The sequence below is a fragment of the Ailuropoda melanoleuca genome, chromosome 6 (genome assembly GCF_002007445.2).
Source record: "Ailuropoda melanoleuca isolate Jingjing chromosome 6, ASM200744v2, whole genome shotgun sequence".
NCBI lineage: Eukaryota > Metazoa > Chordata > Mammalia > Carnivora > Ursidae > Ailuropoda > Ailuropoda melanoleuca.
In genome coordinates, this window is record NC_048223.1 from 10476267 (window position 1) to 10484037 (window position 7771).

The 7771-nt window shown below is 47.1% G+C and overlaps 1 protein-coding gene across 3 annotated transcripts in view; it reads right to left on the reverse strand.

Moving 5' to 3' along the window:
* MRAS (muscle RAS oncogene homolog) overlaps nt 1-479 on the reverse strand; it is a 52990-nt gene extending 52511 nt beyond the window's left edge. Inside the window, exon 1 of one of the 3 annotated variants that reach the window (XM_034661935.1) lies at nt 293-479. The gene's annotated coding sequence lies outside the window, so the exon portion shown is untranslated. The remainder of the gene's footprint in view (nt 1-292) is intronic. The other 2 variants (XM_034661937.1, XM_034661938.1) reach the window with 2 other exon arrangements.
* Nucleotides 480-7771: the final 7292 nt, after the last annotated feature.

Below are 7771 nucleotides of genomic sequence, written 5' to 3' on the forward strand. Positions count from 1 at the left end.
CCCCGCCCCGGCGCCTCCTTAAAGCGACCGCGCAGCCCGCGCGCGCCCCGAGCGCTTGGCTCGCCGCGCATTCCTTATATTGCAACAGCGCCTGCTAAAAATAGAGCGCCGCTGCTGGCGCCGGTGCGGGGGGGCGGCGCCGACCCTGCCACCCCCGCGCGCACTCGCGCCCCCAGGACGCGCGGCCGGCTCAGTCCCGGCCACCCGCGCCGATTCCCGCCGGCCGGCTCCGAGCGGGGCCCGAGCCGCCGCCTTGCCCCCGACCCCGCGCACTAAAGCGGTCAGACCCTACCTCGGCGGCGCTGGCTTTAAAGTGGACGCGGAATGGGAAATCGCTCGGGCCTCTTTAAGAGCCTCTGTGCCTCAACCTTGGAGTCTCCGCTCTGGCCCGGCCAACTTCTGAGCCTACCGACGCCTGCCCAGCCTTTAGCGATCCTGGGCCGCCACCTCAACAGCGTTCGCTTCGAATTCCGGGACGTGTTTCTTCCTAGATCCTGACCCAGCGTCTCCCCCCCCACCCCACCATGCCTTCTTGGTGCGCTGTTCCTGGGCCCAAAGTTCGTTCAGATGTATGCGACGGGCACAGGCGACACTTGTGCTCCATGTCATTGTTTCAGTTCTGCTAAATCCTCTCCATCAACGACCTTCTTTCCTTATTTTAAAAAATGGAAATTAATCCACATACCATAAAACAGGACTTTGAAAGTGTACGATTACGTGGTTTTTAGTATATTCGCAAAGTTGCTGGACCGTCACGATTTTTAATTCCAGAACATTTTCATACCCCGCCCCCTTCATAATACCTTACCCATTTGCAGTCACTCCCCATTCCCCCCTCCCCGCCCCGTCGTTGGAAACCACTCATCTACTTTCTGTCTCTATAGATTTGCCTATTCAGGACATTTCATATAAATGGAATCATGACACATGGGGTGTGTTGTGACCAGCTTGTTTCACTCAGCATTATGTTTTCAATGTTCATTCCATGTTGCAGCATGAAGCACCACCTCTTTCCTTTTTATGACCAAACAATATTCCAACGTATGTATATACTGCATTCTGTGCCTCCATTTCAGATGATGGACAGTTAGGTTGTTTGTACTTTGGGGCTGTTAGGAATACAGCTCCTGTGAGCATTCGTGTACAACTCTTTGTATGAACATATGTTTTCCCTTCTCTCGGTGATATACCTAGCAGTAGAACTGGAGTAGAACTGAAGGAGAATTGTGGGTCATAGGCTTAGCTATGCTTAACATTTTGAGGAACCCCCCAGCTGTTTTCCAGAGCAGCTGCCCCGCATTCCCACCCCTGATGTACGATGTACGAGTACCAATGGCTCCACACCTTCGCCAGCACTGCCTTTTTGCTTAGAGCCACCTTAGTGGGAGTGAAGTGGTATCTCATTGTCATGTTGGTAATTGGTGTCATTTTTTAGGACTTTTTTGTGCGTGGACCTTGATGATGACTTGGAACCCTTTTACACATCGAGGGAACTCATCCCCTTGTCATTTTGAGAGCTAGCCTTCTACCCCAAGCCCAGGGGGAGCTTACTACCTAGTCCTTCCTCCATGTTGGGGCTTCCAATCCAATGCACGTTTTGATTGGCATCCCAGGTACCCATGCAGCCGTTTGGTGAGAGCTGTTGTGTCCCCCCACTTCCACTTGCTGCTCTGAAGTCCCTGTGGACCCCAAGAGTCCCCATGGCAGGGGGGAGTGCTTTAGGCGCTATCAAGTATCTCACGTTGGTAGAGAATAATAGAACTGGCTGAGGAAGGGGCTCGAGGGAGAGATGCTCATTGTGACCAGCTGGGTCTTGCCCTGAACCTGCTTCTTCCTCTTCCTTTCATTTAGCACAGGCCCTGGGGAAGACTGGCAGAAGTCTGTGTGTTCTGGTTGTCTGTCAGCTCCTCCTGGGCTCCCTCTGTCAAGAAACATCCTCTGCCGGGCCCTGGTGGGCACAGGGCCCTGGCAGTGTTGCCCTCAGCTAGAGCTGAGACAGTGCCTACACAAAATCAAAGGTTTGTCTTTATGACTTTCATACACAAATCTTTAAAAATCCGTCTCCTCAGAAAAGGAACTGAGACAACTAGTAATCATACACAGGTACCCGGGATTCTCTAATGCAGGCTGTGGCTGAGGGCTTACAACAGGGCACCTGTCCCATCCGGGCTGCCTTCTCTGCTCTTTGAACCCTGAAATAACGTATGGCTCAGTTGCTGGCAGACAGGGGCACAGAGCAATTAAATGAGGCCTGAGTTTGACCATTCATTGATTCAGTAAACGCTGCCAGAGCACCTACCTGTGCCAGGTGCTGTGGCAGAGGCCTACCTCCGAGCAAACTCCGAGTGCCGGCTGAGGGTAAGTGGTGTGGAGGAAGGGCACCCAACCCAGTGTGGGGAGGGTGTGGGTGCCCAGTGCATGCAGGCCTTCTGTGAGAGGCGATGGTTGAGCCAGGGCGTGAGAGACAAATACCTAGTTCAGCTAGACTGAGAAGGGAGTCTTTCCCAAAACTCCCGCAGATCCGCGTGGCTGACCAGGTGTGTTTGCAGCACGGTAGAAGGCCAGACTCCTGGCCCAAACGACTCCTGGCCAAAAACCTAGACCGGGCTCAGGCCCAAGTTTCAGGGCCTGAGGACCAAGGCCAACCACAGGGCCAGGAGCCAGCTCTTGCAATAGGGCAAAGACGAGAGTTGTTGTGCTGACCTGGGGTAGAGCTTTCCTGCTCAGAGACACAAGCAAATGTACCATGTCTGCTGCAGTGGCCTGGGCTGGCCTCTCTGCCCCAAGGCTTGCTGAATGCCATGCCTCAGAGCAGACCTGAACTGAGTGCCTGGGGTTCAGCACGCAAGCCAAGCCCAGGGGGCCTGGGGACTTCAAGGGCCGGAGAGAACTCCCTGCCCCCCTGTGGCCCCTGGGGGCAAAAGCAGCTCTGAGCTCCTGTGCCGGACATGGCCATCGTGATGAGTCTGCACATCTCCCAACCACCCATGCAGGTCTTACCTGCCCTGTTTTTGACATAAAGACACAAGCCCAATCCCATCCAGCCAGTAGACTCAGAGTCAGGGTCTTCTGACCACAGAGCTCATACTCTTTCCCCTATGTCTGGTGGCCTCGACAGGCAGGTCAGTCGTGTTTGTGTTTGTGTTTGTGTTGGGAAAGCAGGGAGAAGGTGAGGAGGATACTACTCTCCCCGGGCCTGTGGCTAGACTTAGATCTTTTGCCGACCCTGAAGCATCAACCATGGGTTAGCAGCAGAGCCTCACCCCACCCCCATGCCTGTTCATCCCCTCAGCTGACCTTTTCTTCTGGGCCAAGTACAGGCTTTTGTTTGCTAGGCTGCCCATGATATGGCACCAAGAATGACACAGTCTTCTCTCAGGGTTCTCATGGCTCATACCAATCCAAATTCAGTCATCTCTCATCTTTGGCTCTCCCTCTACCCCCTCTGTGCAACCCCAGCTGCCCCAGCCCCATGAGGAGATAGGCCTCACAGGATTTTCTTCTCTGATGTTTATGGTTCCTGCTGCCTGTGGTTTATCTCTCACATGGACTCCCTCTTGCTCCCTGGGGCCAGAAGAGCAGCTTTCAATCAATCCATTTCCCAGTCATGGCCAAACTTCTCCAAAAAGGTGTCCCTACTCAATTAATACGTTTGTTTCTGATCATTTGTTTTTCTCCCCCTTAGGTCTTCCTCTGTTTAAAGTCCAGTGGCTTTTAAACATTTTTGGGTGCAACCCATAGAAACAAATAGGTTTTACATTGAAAACCAAACACATACACACAACTGAAACCAAAATTTAACGAAACAATACTTATCTTTATGTGATACACTCTGATTTATTCTGTTCTGTCTCATTTAAAAATGCTATCAAGACCTATTAAATTGATTTCATGCTCCATTAATGGGTTGTGACTTCACAGTTTGAAGAACATCAAACCCAGATATTTTGACATTCAGAGCCTCAAGGCAGGGACATTACAGCAGAAATTTGTCAAGAAAGAATAGTCACCTCTAAGATTTTGAAATACATGCTACAGACCGAAGTTTGAAAAGAAAAGAGTTTTGAGTCTCAAAAGCCTAGATTTCTGGGGCACCTGAGTGACTCAGTCAGTTGAGCATCTGCCTTCCGCTCAGGTCGTGATCGAGCCCTGCATCTGGCTCCCTGCTCGGCAGGAAGCCTGCTTCTCCCGCTTGTGTTCTCTCTCACTATCTCTCTTTCTCTCTCTCAAATAAATAAATAAATAAATTTAAAAAAACGTTAAAAAAAAAGTGCCTAGATTTCCTCTTCTAGGCAGGATGTAGTAGGCTGTGGCAGGCCAATGGTCCTACCGTAACAAGATGAGATGAGTCTCTCCAGCTCTCCCCTCAACATCTCCCTGGACATTTGCCAATTTGGGGCACTGGCTAACAATCAAGCTTTGCCCAAAAGAAAGCTCTCTAATGGAGGAAAGAGAAACCAGTAAAGCTATTAGTGGCTACATGGTACTAGAATGAAAAATGGGAACATGGAGGCTTTAAAAACACAATCCATTTTCTCCACAGGACGTTTGCTGAGTTCCAGGTCTAAGGGCTTCTAAAAAGCAGAGAGAAATCTTCCACAGTCCTACAGCACTTAGAAGACAAAGTCTCTCCAAGAAGAAAGGGCCTGCCTCAAACATAAGGCCAGCTTTTATCTCATAACGTTTGCCACATTTTGAATTTGCAAGGGGGCAGGGTCTAGACAGTTGGATTAGGAACCCCTGAAGGGCACAACTGAGTCTCTACAGTCCTTCATGGCTGAGGGCACAGATACTTGCAAGGCTCTCAACCAAGACCCACGTGTGAGGAATAAGGGTAAACAGAGATAAATTGTTTTGCAAAAACTGAAATCCAGCCTCGATTCAGCTTAATCCTTCACCGGACTGAGACAATCATCCTTCATGGCCATCTGCTTAACAGAGGAAAGAAAGAACATTCTGTGTAGCAAATTATATCATCTGGATTCTCTATGCCTCTTACATACAATGTCTGCATATAGTAAAAAATAACTAATCAGGTGAAGGGTCAGGAAATGATAACTGATAAGCAAGAGAAAAAATAGACAATAGAAGCAGACACGCAGATCATTCAGAGTTAGTAGATAGGACTCCAAAATAACTGATTCTAGAAGCACCAGAACTCTCATACATTGGTGGTGGAGATGTAAAATGGTATATCCTTGTATCAGCCAGATTTCACTCAGGATACAGAAACCACACAGTAATTTAGAAAAGGAAATTTTAATGTAAGGAATTACTAAATATAAAAGGGGACTATGTACTAAGAGGAAAAGAGAATTCCAAGGAATAGAGTTATAGCAGATATAGGGAATAGCCTCTAGAGCTGAAGCAGAACACCCAAGGAAGGAAAAAACCTGTATGGGGTCCCTCCTCACCCTCTACCCCCACGTTGAGGTCCATACCTTGTTGGAGACACTGTAGCCATGACTCAGTGGATGATGAAGAAGTCTGCTGAAGTTCCATGCAGAGGGAATGCACTGGAAAGCATTCCTCTTGGGTACTGAAGGAAGCCGTCCAGGGAAAGGTTCTGCACTGTGGAATTTGCTGGAAAACTTCCCATAGGAATGATGCATTCAAAAGCTGACATCCGTGGTGTTGAAGGAAGCTGTCAGTGGAGACGTGCTGTGTGTTTCTTCTGGCTGCCACGTGTGCAGGAACCCTGTGCTGCAGGAACCTTCCAAGTGAGCACATCAGAACCAGGAAGAGAAGCCACTTACTCCTGAAGTGGCTGCCAGTACTCTCTCCTGAAAGCTTAATAATGTGCCAGATGGCAGAAGAGAAATGGGTCCAGCTTCATTATCACAGAGCGGGTAATAAGGATGGATTTGGCACTGAACGGCAATACATTGATAACTGGCACAATCAGCCTTGAAAGTAGGACCTACTAAAGCTAAACATATATCTACCTGCTGATTCAGCATTTCTACTACCAGGCACAGACTTAAGAGAAACGAACAACTATGTTCACCAAAAAGCATATATAAGAATATATGGAGACAACCCAAATGTTTATTAACTGGGAGATGAATACATAAATTGTGGTCTATTCACACAACAGAACACTATAGTACAATAAAACAGAATGATGTCCTAATACATAAGCAACATGAATGAATCTCATAGACATTATATTAAGTGAAAGGAGCCAGATGGAAAAAACAACATACATGAAGTCCAGTAAATAGTAAAACCAATTGATGGTGATAGAAGTCCGATTAGTGGTTATCTCTTGGGGGAGGGGAGTGATGCCTGAGAGGGAAAGAAGTTCCAGAAATATGATGTATCTTTTTTTTTTCTTTTTTTTAAAATGATTTTTTATTATATTATGTTAGTTACCATACAGTACATCCCCGGATTCCGATGCAAAGTTCAATGCTCCATTAGTTGCGTATAACACCCAGTGCAGCATGCAATACGTGCCCTCCTTACCACCCATCACCAGTCTATCCCATTCCCCCACCCCCCTCTCCTCTGAAGTCCTCAGTTTGGTTTCTCATAGTCCATAGTCTCTCATGTTTCATTCCCCCTTCTGATTACCCCCCTTTCTTTATCCCTTTCTTCCCCTACCGATCATCCTAGTTTTTATGTTCCATAGATGAGAGAAATCATATGATAATTGTCTTTCTCTGCTTGACTTATTTCACTTAGCATTATCTCCTCCAGTGCCGTCCATGTTGCAGCAAATGTTCAGAATTCATTCTTTCTTATAGCTGAGTAATATTCCATTGTATATATGGACCACGGCTTCTTAATTCAGTCATCTGTTGAAGGGCATCTCGGCTCCTTCCACGATTTAGCTATTGTGGACAATGCTGCTATGAACATTGGGGTGCGTATGGCCCTTCTCTTCACTACGTCTGTATCTTTGGGGTAAACACCCAGTAGTGCGATGGCTGGGTCATAGGGTAGTTCAATTTTTAACTTTTTAAGGGACCTCCACACTGTTTTCCAGAGTGGCTGTACCAACTTGCATTCCTACCAACAAGGTAGGAGGGATCCCCTTTCTCCACATCCTCTCCAACATTTGTTGCTTTTTGCCTTGTCTATTTTTGCCATTCTAACTGGCGTAAGGTGGTAACTCAGTGTGGTTTTGATTTGAATTTCCCTGATGGCTAATGATCTTGAACATTTTTTCATGTGTCTGTTAGCCATTTGTATGTCTTCATTGGAAAAGTGTCTGTTCATATCTTCTGCCCATTTTATGATTTGTTTATTTGTTTCTCGTGTATTGAGTTTGAGAAGTTCTTTGTAGATCTTGGATACCAGTCCTTTATCTGTAGTGTCCTTTGCAATATATTCTCCCATTCCTTGGGCTGCCTCTAAGTTTTTTTGACTANCTGTCTCTTAGTTTTTTTGACTGTTTCCTTGGCTGTGCAGAAGCTCTTTATCCTGATAAAGTCCCATAAGTTCATTTTATCTTTTATTTCTCTTGCCTTTGGAGATGTGTCGTGAAAAAGGTTGCTCTGGCCGATGTCATAGAAGTTGTTGCCTATGTTCTCCTCTAGAATTTTGATGGATTCCTGTCTCACATTGAGGTCTTTCATCCATTTGGAGTTTATTTTTGTGTATGGTGTGAGAGAGTGGTCAAGTTTCATTCTTTTGCATGTAACTGTCCAATTTTCCCAGCACCATTTATTGAAGAGACTGTCTTTTTTTCCACCGGATATTTTTTCCTGCTTTGTCAAAGATTAGTTGCCCAAAGAGCTGAGGGTCCATTTCTGGGTTCTCTATT